The sequence below is a fragment of the Suncus etruscus genome, chromosome 14 (assembly GCF_024139225.1).
Source record: "Suncus etruscus isolate mSunEtr1 chromosome 14, mSunEtr1.pri.cur, whole genome shotgun sequence".
Taxonomy (NCBI): Eukaryota; Metazoa; Chordata; class Mammalia; order Eulipotyphla; family Soricidae; genus Suncus; species Suncus etruscus.
The window spans coordinates 95,962,220-95,973,884 of record NC_064861.1 but is presented as its reverse complement, the minus strand read 5'-3'; the positions used below and the strand labels follow the sequence as shown (position 1 = coordinate 95,973,884).

General features: G+C 42.9%; 1 pseudogene; it reads left to right on the top strand.

Moving 5' to 3' along the window:
- Nucleotides 1-5,690: 5,690 nt before the first annotated feature.
- On the top strand, nt 5,691-10,212 carry LOC126028702 (leukocyte immunoglobulin-like receptor subfamily A member 6; annotated as a pseudogene).
- The last annotated feature ends 1,453 nt before the right edge of the window (nt 10,213-11,665 follow it).

The window sequence follows — 11,665 nt, the reverse complement described above, 5'->3', positions numbered from 1 at the left end:
AAGAAAGAAAGAAAAAGAAAGAAAGAAAGAGAAAGAAGAAAGAAAGAAAGAAAGAAAGAAAGAAAGAAAGAAAGAAAGAAAGAAAGAAAGAAAGAAAGAAAGAAAGAAAGAAAGAAAGAAAGAAAGAAAGAAAGAAAGAAAGAAAGGAAAGAAAAGAAAGAAAGCCATACAGATGAGCAGTGTATGGCTGAAACCATGTTAATCATCATTAAAAATCAGAAAAATGAAACAGACAGGATCCAAACTTGCCTGGGTAGGCAGGGATGAAGCATGCAGTAGAAGCCATCTTGGTGCCTCAGCTCTGAGGAGAGGGTAAGTGCGGGAACCAGGGAACATACAGGATCCAAACTTGCCTGGGGAAGACAGGGAGGAAGAGCCCGGGAGTGCATCTCAGTGCATCTCAGTGCCTCAGTCCCAGCAGCTCCCGGGACACAGTGAGCGCAGGAATCACAGAACAGACAGAAAAATCTGACCTAGCCAGGACAGGCACAAGAAAGAACACTTGCACAATGTCATCACAGTGTCTCCACCACTGCTGGGTTCTACATATACACCCAGGTCATAACATCTCTGCCCTACAAACCCCACTAACACTTATGACTACACCACACAGTCCTAGGCAGAGGAGGCCCAACTCTTTTCTCCCTTTGAAAATATATACCCCCAAAACCTAATTAACCAGACTCTAATACCTCTATCATACTTGAGTAAACACGTGAACACTGAGAAAGTAAACCCTAAAATAGACCTACCTTCAACCACTTCCTGCACAACCTAAATGCACCATTTAAAAAAAGAAACAAGCCTGAAACTCCAGTATCCTAACCCACCTTTTGAAAAGAACAAGGGGTAAACTAAGGAAGATACCAACAGCTGGGGAAATAGAGAGAAATCCAAATAGATTTCCAAGTCTTCCAAAATGTATGAACTCTATAAATGAGGACATAAAATCAGCATTTAATGTCCTAGCAAAGGAATTCAAAGAACCACTAACTAAAGAATTTAAGAAACACATAGACAAACAGTTCATCCAAATAAAAGAAGAACTCTGTCAGAAAATAAGAGAGTCCATACAAACGGAACTGAGGGAACTAAAAAAACATACTAGCAAGCCATAATAGCAGAATCACACACACACACACAGAGAATCACATGGATGAACTAGAGGACAAAATATAATCTAGCAACAACAAAGAAGTCAACAAAGAAATGAGAGACAAAACATTGGAAGATAAAGTGAGGAATTTAATGAACAAAGGTACAGCTATCTATAAAAAACCCATACCCAACATTTTTCTTAATGGTGAAAAACTGAAAGCATTTCCACTAAGGTCAGGAACTAGCTAAGGCTGTGCACTGTCTCCATTCTTATTCAACATAGTTTTAGAAATCCTAGCAAAAGCAATCAGATAAGAGAAGAAAATAAAAGGAATCCAATTAGAGAAAGAGGAAGTCAAACTACCCCTTTTTGCAGATAATATGATGATATACATCTAAAATCCTAAAGAGTCCACTGTAAAACTCCTAGAAACAATTAACCAATACAGCAAAGTGGCCGGCTACAAAGTCAATATGCAAAAGACAGTAGCATCCCTCTATACAAATAACGAAGTAGAGGAGAAAGAGATTAAGAAGCCAATCCATTTAAAATAGTATTCAAAAATATCAAGTACCTAGGAATCAACCTTACAAGTGAAGGACATTGAAAACTTCAAAACACTTCAGAAAGAAATTGAAGAGGATCTAAGGAAATGGAAGAACATCCCACACTCATGGGTAGGTAGAATCAACATTGTCAAAATGGCTATCTTACCTAAACTTTTATATAGATTTAAGGACTTAGAACAATCAATTATAAAATTCAGATGGACCACAAAAGACCCAGACTAGCCAAAAACATACTGAAAATCAAGAAGCTGGGTGGCATCTTTTTACCTAACATGAAGCTTTACTACAAAGCCATAGTGATCAAAACAGCATGGTACTGGAACAAAGACAAAGTCTCAGACTCTGTGGGTAAGAATAGAATATCTAGAGATATACCCCCAAATATAGTGTCAACTAATATTTGACAAAAGAGCCTAGAACTTGAAATGGAAGAAAGACAGTCTCTTCAACAAATTATGTTGGAACAACTGGATAACCACCTGTTAGAACATAAAGATTGATCCATACCTCACACCTTACACAAAAGTCAACTCAAAATGTATTAAAGACCTGAAATCAGACCCAAATCTATAAATCATTGAGGGAAAATAGGCAGAACCCTTCAAGACCTATATATAAAAGAGTCTGTGATGATAGGATGCCAATGGCAAAATTTTAGCATCAAACTTAAATAAATGGATAACATCAAACTAAAAATTCTTTGCACGTGAAAAGAAACCCTGGTTAAAGCTGAAAGACATTTAATGGAGTGGGAAAAATTTTGCACTCAACAATCAGATAAAAGGTTGATATATAGGATATACAAAGCACTCAGAAAAATGAGCTCCAAAAAATCTAATAAAGCCATAGAGAAACGGGAAGAAATGAATAAACACTTCTCTGAAGAAGACTGAAAGATGGCCAATAAACACATGAAAACATGCTCACCATCACTCATTGTTAGGGAAATCCAAATAAAGACAACAATGAGGAACAACCTTACACCAGTGAGGATGGCTCATATAAAAAATAACAATTTCCGTTGGCAGGGATGTGGTAAGAAAGGAACTCTCATCCACTGCTGGTGGAATGCTGCTTGGTCAATCCCTATGGAAAATAGTATAGAGAATGCTCAGTAAATTCAGAATTGAGCTGCCATATGACCCAGCAATCTCACTCCTGGGAATCTATCCCCAAGATACAAGGACATTCATCCCAAAGTATGAGTGAACTCTACTTTTTATTACCAACACTCAGTACAATAGCCAAGATTTGAAACCAACCTCGATGCCCAACAACAGATAAGTGGATCATGAAAATGTGGTACCTATATACAATGGACTACTACATAGCAATTAGAAATGATACCGTCATGGATTTTGCAGCAACATGGATCTAGAACATATTATGTTGAATGAAGCAAGCCAGAAGAAGGATAAATACAGAATGATAGTTGAGAGATATTCTGAGGGATCTAGAATATATACAATATATGCATATAATACCCCATAAACAAATACAATGGTTTAATAGGGTAAAACTCCAAGCACCAGAGTTGCCATAATTTAGTGAGGAGAAGTGTTCAAATTAAGTGCAAGAGGGCAATACAAAGCCTCCACTATCCATTACACCATAAAGGAACCAGCTATAATTGAAAAAGCAGTTTAGAATGCAATCATCTTCTAACTACGAAGGTCTATAAAAGGTATTTATTCACAAAAACAGGCAAAGAATAGGATAAGAAGCCAGAGACTCTAGCTGCAGTGATTACTAACAATATGTTTTAATGCCCTAATTTTACCAAGTATAAAATAACCCTTCAGCTTCTGCATCCACAGTGGTTCTTAGAAACAAGGGTGGACAACTTGAATCCTCTTGTTCTACCTCATAAATTGAGGGGGAAAATAAAAATGAATGACACCAGGACCAAATAGCTGTATGAACTTAGAATGGAAAAAAAACGATCAGACTTAAACACCAAACAACAGAAAGTCAACAACAAAAGAATTCATACTCTATCTACAGCAAGCTCTTATACTAGCACTCTGGGGGTGGGGCAACGGGGGGAGATCTGAGACACATGCTGGGGAAAGGGGTGAAGGGAGGACAACCCTGGTGGCCCTGATTCATTAAATATTACTGTGAAAGATTTGTTATTCACTTTTGATCATAATAAAAACTATTTTTAAAAAATAAAGTAAGTGACTCCCCTCACTGCAGATGAGAATGCCTTTGATTACTGCCTATAGAAGAGAGTAAGGAAACATTTTCAAAAAATTTAAGAAGTATACTTTTATATAATTTAGAACTTTCTTTTCTTGTCATCCTAACCTCTAGATGGACTCCTCCCAATTTTTTGTTTGTTGCTTTTGTTTTTTATATTTTTTCTTTTTTCATCTGATTTTTTTCTTTTCGAACAAAACCACCAAACTTGAATCATCTTGTTCTACCTCATAAATGGTTGATACCAGAAGCAAAAAATGGATGATACCAGAATCAAATAGTCATATGAACATTGAGTAGAAATAAAAAATGATCAGACTTAAACACCAAACCCAAAACTCAATGACAACAGAATTGATACCCAATCTTCAATGAGCTATTCACAGAGGGGACCCATTATGCTAACAGTCCAGGGGGGCAAAAGAGGGGGATGCTGGGAACAAGGTTAGAGGAAGGACAACACTGGTGGTGGGAATACCCCTGATTCAATGTCACAATGTACTTTAAATATTACTGTGAAAGACTTGTACTTCAGGTTGATCACAATAAAAATTATTTTTAAAAAATCAGACTAATGAAAATGAAATTAACAGGGAAACATCATCATATACTACTGAGAATGGAACACAACCTAAAGAATGGAAATAGCCAGAATGGCAAAGATGTGGAGAAACTCATTTATAGATGGAGACAATGTCATCTTCAGATGCTCTGCAAACAGCATGGAGATTTCCCCCAAAGTAATGAGCATACAACTTCCATTAGATGCAGCCATAACACTGCTTGGATTCTACCTCCAAAACATAGTTTTTGATTCAAAAAGAACATACACAGTTACATTCACTGCAGGGCTGAGTCAAACGGCCAAGATATGTAGACAATCTTAATATCTAACCACAAGGGAGGGATAGAGAAGTTGTGCTACTGTGTGATACACAATGAATATGACAGCACTGAAAGAAAACATGACCTCATGCTGCTCATTGGCAAGCAGAGATAAAGAGAGGGTCACAGGTTATGTGCAAATAGTCTAAGGAAAAGAGCCAATATAGATCTCAAGTTTGGAGGAATGGAGATAGACACAATGAGAGAATAAATGGAATCAAATAAGAACCAGCCTGACTTCAAAATACATGAGCAGGCAGAGGAAGGAACAAAGTGGCCTGGGAGGCAGGTCTCTACATTTCCTGTCCCTGAGCTTCAGACAACTTCATATGCCTCTCTGCACACAAAGCATCCACGAGCCGAGTCCTACCACATAGGGGCCTCGGGAAATGGGAAGCTGTGCCAGTTTCTGGACATGTGTCTCTTTCCCTTTCTACATTATGATGCTGTTGCCTATGGATCCAGGATGCCCCAGAGATTGCTCCTTGGCAGCACCGATGCATCACAAGAATGACACAAATGAGTCCCGCTCATTGACAAATGACAAAATGACAAAAATGTGTCTCTGCTCTTCTGCTGGGCTCAAAAAGGGATAAATTTCAATATCAGTGGATTCTAGAGTCCCCTCAGATTCAAGTTTCCTACAGGTCATGGTGGGGATTCGGGGAAAGGAATTCGGGGATAGAAGTAAAATATCTCTTGTGCTACTACAAAGGAACAGCACTTGCTATGTGGTTGTCGGGTTAACAGTCCAGAACATTTACTGATGACTGAGGCAGGTACACACGATTCTCCTCAGTGGACAGGGAGCAAGATCCATTCCCTGTGCTGACAACATCCTCACATGCCACAGCCTGGCAGGACCCTTTCTTCTCAGCTGATGGTTGCATGATACTGCTCTGGTCTGTACTCCCCCTGCCCCAGGAGGAGACAGTATGGCCCACTTCATGGCTCTGCTGTGTCTGGGTGAGCCTCAGAGGGTTCTGGGACATGAGGGGCTGTTAGGGGTTCCCTTGGGACTCAGCAAAGACTCTCACAGGGTCTCTCTCCCTCAAGGACTGAGTGTAGGAGCTGGGACCCCCGAGAAGGCAGGTGTGTGACCCTGGTACTCCAGGAAAGAGCCCACAGCTGGGTTGGGGAAGAACTGAGCTGAGAAGAAATTGGGGGCTTTTAGGATCCGGGCTGAGAGTTGGCTTTGTGAATGTCTCTGAACCTCTGCTTCCTTTCAGGGCCTCTTCCCAGACCCAACCTCTGGGCTGAGCCAGCCAACGTAGTGGCTAAAGAAAGCTCTGTGACTCTCTGGTGTGAGGGGACCTGGGTGACCCAGAGGTACTTTCTGAAAACAGGAACCTGGAAAATATAAATGTCTCTGGAATCTGGGCACAGGGCAAAGTACCACATCGACCACATGGGACCAGACATGGCATATGTGTGTGTGTGTGTGTGTGTGTGTGTGTGTGTGTGTGTGTATGTGAACAATGTGGAGAGTCAGGCTGTGCTAAAAGTTTAGACACTCTGGATCTGGTGGACACAGGTGAGCCTCACCTGGACAGAGTAACTGTCCTCAGGCAGGGGGTCTGTACTCAGGGATGGTATCTGATCAGGGAATGTGAGGGTATAATGGTGACCCTGTAACTGCTGTCCCCCTCTTAGGCCTCTACAGCAAACCATCCCTCACAGCCCTACCAAGCATTGTGGTGGCCTCGGGAGAGACTGTGATGCTCTAATGTGGCTCTGCCCAGAGGTTCCAAGAATTCTATCTGAATTGGGAGGGAGAGCCTGATTTGTTCCAGGACTCGCAGCCACATCCCAATTGGCTATTCCATGCACTATTCACTGTGGGCTCTGTGACCTCCAGGCACAACTGGACTTTTTATTGTTATGGTCATTTTGAAACCCACTGGTGAGGTCATACTTCAGTGATCCTCTACAGCTCATGGTCTCAGGTGAGGCTCACCCTGGTCCATTCAGATTTTGAAGCTACATAAGATTCTTGATGTCTGTCTTTTAGTGGATACGCCCATGTGAGTTAGTGGGTGAGTGAGCACAGGGATTCTGAAGCATAGACACAGAGGATTGGGGGACAGTGTCACCAGGTACAATACAAGACATAGGTGGGGCACAACCCTGTCATCCTCTGTCCCAACAGATGTGTCTGGAAGACCCTCCCTGTTGAACCCACAAGGACAAATCATGACCCCAGGACAGAACCTAACCCTGCATTGTTGCTCTGAGGTTGGCTATGAAACCTTTGCTCTATCTAAGGAAGGAGGGCAGGACCTCCTCCAGTGCCCTAGCCACCACTCCCAGGCTGGTCTCTCACAAGCCAACTTTTCCCTGGGCCCTGTGAATGTTTCCCATATGAGCCGGTACCGATGCTACGGGGGACATGGCATCAAACCCTGTGGTCAGAGCCCAGTGACCCACTGGATGTCCTATTGGCAGGTGAGAGAGACATAATTACTTCAAAATGCCAACTCTGCTCAGAACCTCTCGGAGGTTGATGGTAGGATAAGGATGTGGAGTGCAGAATCACCAAGAGGGAGGGACAGCAGGGACCCAGAGTTTGGGTCTAGAGAGAGGACCTGGGACTCAGCTCTGACTGGGGTTCCCTTGCCCCATTCTCTCCTAGGACAACTCAGATACATGCCACCTCTTGGTGCTGCCAAGCCCCGTGGTGTCTCCCAGAGACAATGTGACCCTGCTCTGTGTGTCAGGAGGCTGGTTAGACACTTTCCCGATGGCCAAGGAGGGGGTGCCCACCCACCACTGTGTGTCAAAGTGCTACAGAGAAGACCACACGGGCACTATTCTCCTTCTCCCCTGTGACATCAGCCCATAGTGGCACCTACAGGTGCCACAGCTCACACAGCAGCAGACCCTACCAGCTATCACAGCCCAGTTCCCTACTGAAGCTCGGGGTTTCAGGTAAGACCCGTATCTGTTTTCTTTGTCGGCCAGATCAGGGTCATGCATGTGGGATTATGGACAGTAAAATTAGGGGGGTAATAGAAGGGTCAAGCCCATGAAAGATGGGAGATGTTGGAAGATACTGTGACTGGGCCAATTCCTGAGACAGAATCAGGACAGAAGTGGGTAGGGTGGAAAGATGAGGTGAAGCTAGGAAAATTGAGAAAGGAGGCTCCCATCTCCATTAACACCTGAGTCCCCAGAATCCTGCCTGCAAAGTGTCTACCAATAGAATGGACCCCTCAAGTCTCCTCTTCACTACTCATGGCAGCTCTGAGCCTACTCCTGTTGGGACTTGGGAAGAACCAAGTGAAATCAGGGCCCCCAGATCTCCACACACCCACATCCCCTCTCAGCTTTGTGCTATCAACTTTGAAATCTTCCTTGTAACTTTACAAACCCCACTGCTGTATGGTTGCAGTATTTCTCTTGAGGACTGGCATTTGTGGATCAAGAAAAAGCTATTCAAATCCCAGAGAGAGAACAGCAGGGAGAGCATTTTCCTTGCTTGCTGTCAACCCAGGTACAATCCCCAACATCTCATAGGGCTATCCCAGCATGATCTGGATGATTTCTGAGAGCAGAGCCAGGAGTAGACCTGAGCATTACCATGTGTGGTCTAACAAAAGAACAAACAAGCCATAATTCTGCTTTATAAAATTTATGAAATTCCCATGCTCTGTTCCAGAGTGACTGTTAGCAGTTCTCAAGGGACTATATATGGAGCTGGTGATCAAATCAGAGTTAGCCAAGTGGCTGCACACAAAACGAGTGCCTCACCTCCTGAATAGAAAGCTGTCCCGTAATTTGAACTTTCTTCAATTAAAAGTCTTTTTTAGGGGCCGGAGAGAGTACAATGGCATTTGCCTTGCAAGCAGCTGATCCAGAACCTAAGGTGGTTGGTTCGAATCCCGGTGTCCCATATGGTCCCCCATGCTGCCGGGAGGTATTTCTGAACAGAGAGCCAGGAGTAACCCCTGAATTCCGCTGGGTGTGGCCCAATAACCAAAAAAAAAGTCTTTTTATCATAGTATTAATTTTTACAAGCTCAATAGATTGCATGAAATGTATGATGCTTGCCCTGCGTGCAGCTGACCCAGATTCAATCCCCAGCATCCTATCAGTACCACCAAGTACATAGTCAGGAGTGATTCCTTTTGAACAGCCAGGAGTAACCCCTGAGCATCGCCAAGTGTGGCTCAAAACCAAAGATAATATTGTTAGGCCCCATGATTTTCATGAATAATATGAAGGTTTTCATGTATCCTATAGACACTCTCCCCCAGAGTTTTAGCCCTCTACTACATTCTAATGGACCCCCTCCTGCTCTCCCTCACACCCTCACAGCCCTGTGCTAACCTGTAGAACAGGTTCCATCTTTGTGTAGCCTTTGCCCACCTCTTGCTTCCTCTCTGTCTCTTGAGATCCCGCATATGACAAATCTCTCTGTACTTGTCCCTTTCCTTCTGACTAACCCACTCAGCAGGACACTCCCCAGAGCCATTTCTGGACCAGCAAACAGCATGATTTTACCTGTCTGAGGCACGATTTTACCTGTGTTTCCTTGTATGCCTGCCTCTTAGTTCCTCTATCACTCCTCTGTTCTTGGACACTTGTGCTGTTAACTTGCTTTTCCCTGATAATAATTGACATGGTGTTATATCCAGACTTGAGTCTCTGTGATTAGTGCTGCATCAACAGGAGTGCACATTTCTTTTGTGAGTGTCCTTTTGGCATCTTTGAGGTGAATACCAAGAAGAGCAATTTCTGGACTGTATGGAAGCTCAATATTAAGTTTATTGAGATGTGTCCATATAGTTTTCCTAAAAGGTGACCTATCACAAACCACCAGCAGGGGCTAAGGGTTCTTTTCTCCCAATGCCCATTTACTTGATTGTTGTTCTGTGTGTGTGTGTGTGTGTGTGTGTGTGTGTGTGTGTGTGTGTGTGTAGGCCAGTCTCTCTGTCTGAGGGGGTAACTCGTTACCATGCTGATTTCCTATGTGAACAGCCATGTTCACATTCCTGTTGACCATGACTATGTCTTCTTGGAGCAAACTTCTCATATATCTGCCCAAATCTGAGGTTGTCTATTTTGAGGAACGTTTTTCACTTTGTACTCTCTTCAGTTCCTTATTGCCAGTAATCGAATGGCATTTACAATGGCCACAAAGAGACGGAAATATCACTTCTACCAAATCTGAACCTTGGTTCTTATGACAATGTCAGGTCATCCACAGACACAGGGAGTGTTCTTGAGTTTCAACTCAACAAGACAGCAGAGTCTACACCCAAATGACTTGGAGGAGACCTTGAAATATTCATCCTTCACTGCAGTCCAAAGGTTCTTCAAATTTCTATCCATTTTCAGTTTCATTAAGAATTTATTGAACATTGGGCCCAGAGATATAGCAAAGCGGTGTTTGACTTGCAAGCAGCCAATCCAGGACCAAAGGTAGTTGGTTCGAATCCAGGTGTCCCATATGGTCCCCTGTGCCTACCAGGAGCTATTCCTGAGCAGACAGCCAGGAGTGACCCCTGAGCACTGCCAGGTGTGGCCCAAAAACAAAACAAAACAAAACAAACAAACAAACAAAAGAATTTATTGAACATCACTGTTTGCTGAAAGTGCTTATCTCCTCAGCAATCATACTCGTTATCTCATCGTGAACATGTGGACAGACACCAGGGGATTAATATTAAAGATCCAGAGATGAGTCTCACTAACTAATATATTGTCTAATCACAGTTCTGTAATATTTTTTTTATTTTTTTCTTTTATATATTTTGACCACACTCACTGATACTCAGGGATTTCTCCTGGCTCTGCCCTCAGGAATCACTCCTGGTGATGCTTGGGGGACCATATGGGATGCCAGTAATTTAATCTGCAACTCCAACATACAAAGCAAATGTCTCCCTTCTGTAGTATATTCCTGACACCACAGTTCTGCATTTGTTTTTTTTTTGTTTGTTTGTTTGTTTGTTTTGGGCCACACCCTGTGACGCTCAGGGGTTACTCCTGGCTATGCACTCAGAAGTTGCTCCTGGCTTCTTGGGGGACCATATGGGACGCCGGGGGATCGAACCGCGGTCCATCCTAGGCTAGCGCAGGCAAGGCAGGCACCTTACCTCCAGCGCCACCGCCCGGCCCCACAGTTCTGCATTTGTGCAGTTATATTTATTTAAAATTTTTCTTGCATGGATGTAACTGAGATTTGCATGTAAGATATAATTTTACTACCTTGGTTGTTTTTTCAAAGCTGTGTGTGAGGTTGACACAGTTTCTTATTTTGGTGCTCTCTTCATCTCTGAGTCTTTTTCTCTGCTTATGATTGAGCATCAAATCAAGGGACATCCTGAGTTTGACTCTGACCACTGAGAGGCCACTGTCTGCTCAAACTCATATCATACTCATCTTCCTCCTGACTAGACTCTGCAGGCCTGGTTCAAAGGTGGAGGAAAGCTGCGGTCTCCCTCTGGGTCTGTTACTGTCTCTGATTGGCCTAACCTAGATCATTCACCTCTGCTTGATCTCACCCCCTCACCACTCCCTGTACTTTCCACCTAAAGGCAAAGCAGAAGGTATACTTTGCCACCTATTACTGTGGGATTCTTGGCCAAACCTGAGTGTAATGGGGTAGATAAAGTGTATGAAGGTTGCTTCATTCACTACCGTTATGACCCCCAGACTATGAAAAAATTTACAACAACATGATTCACATACCACATATGTCTCAGTTATATGAATCCTAGTAGTAGCTTCTGTACATAGCATACATCTTGTATACTCAGTACATAGTCACCATAAAATAATGGCTGTATGGATCTGGACATGGCATCCCGTGTATTGATTGTATACTGAAGTGTACACACTCAGCACAATTCACAGATACATCTTTTCATGCCGATCCACATATAGCACACACACTCTCATGGAT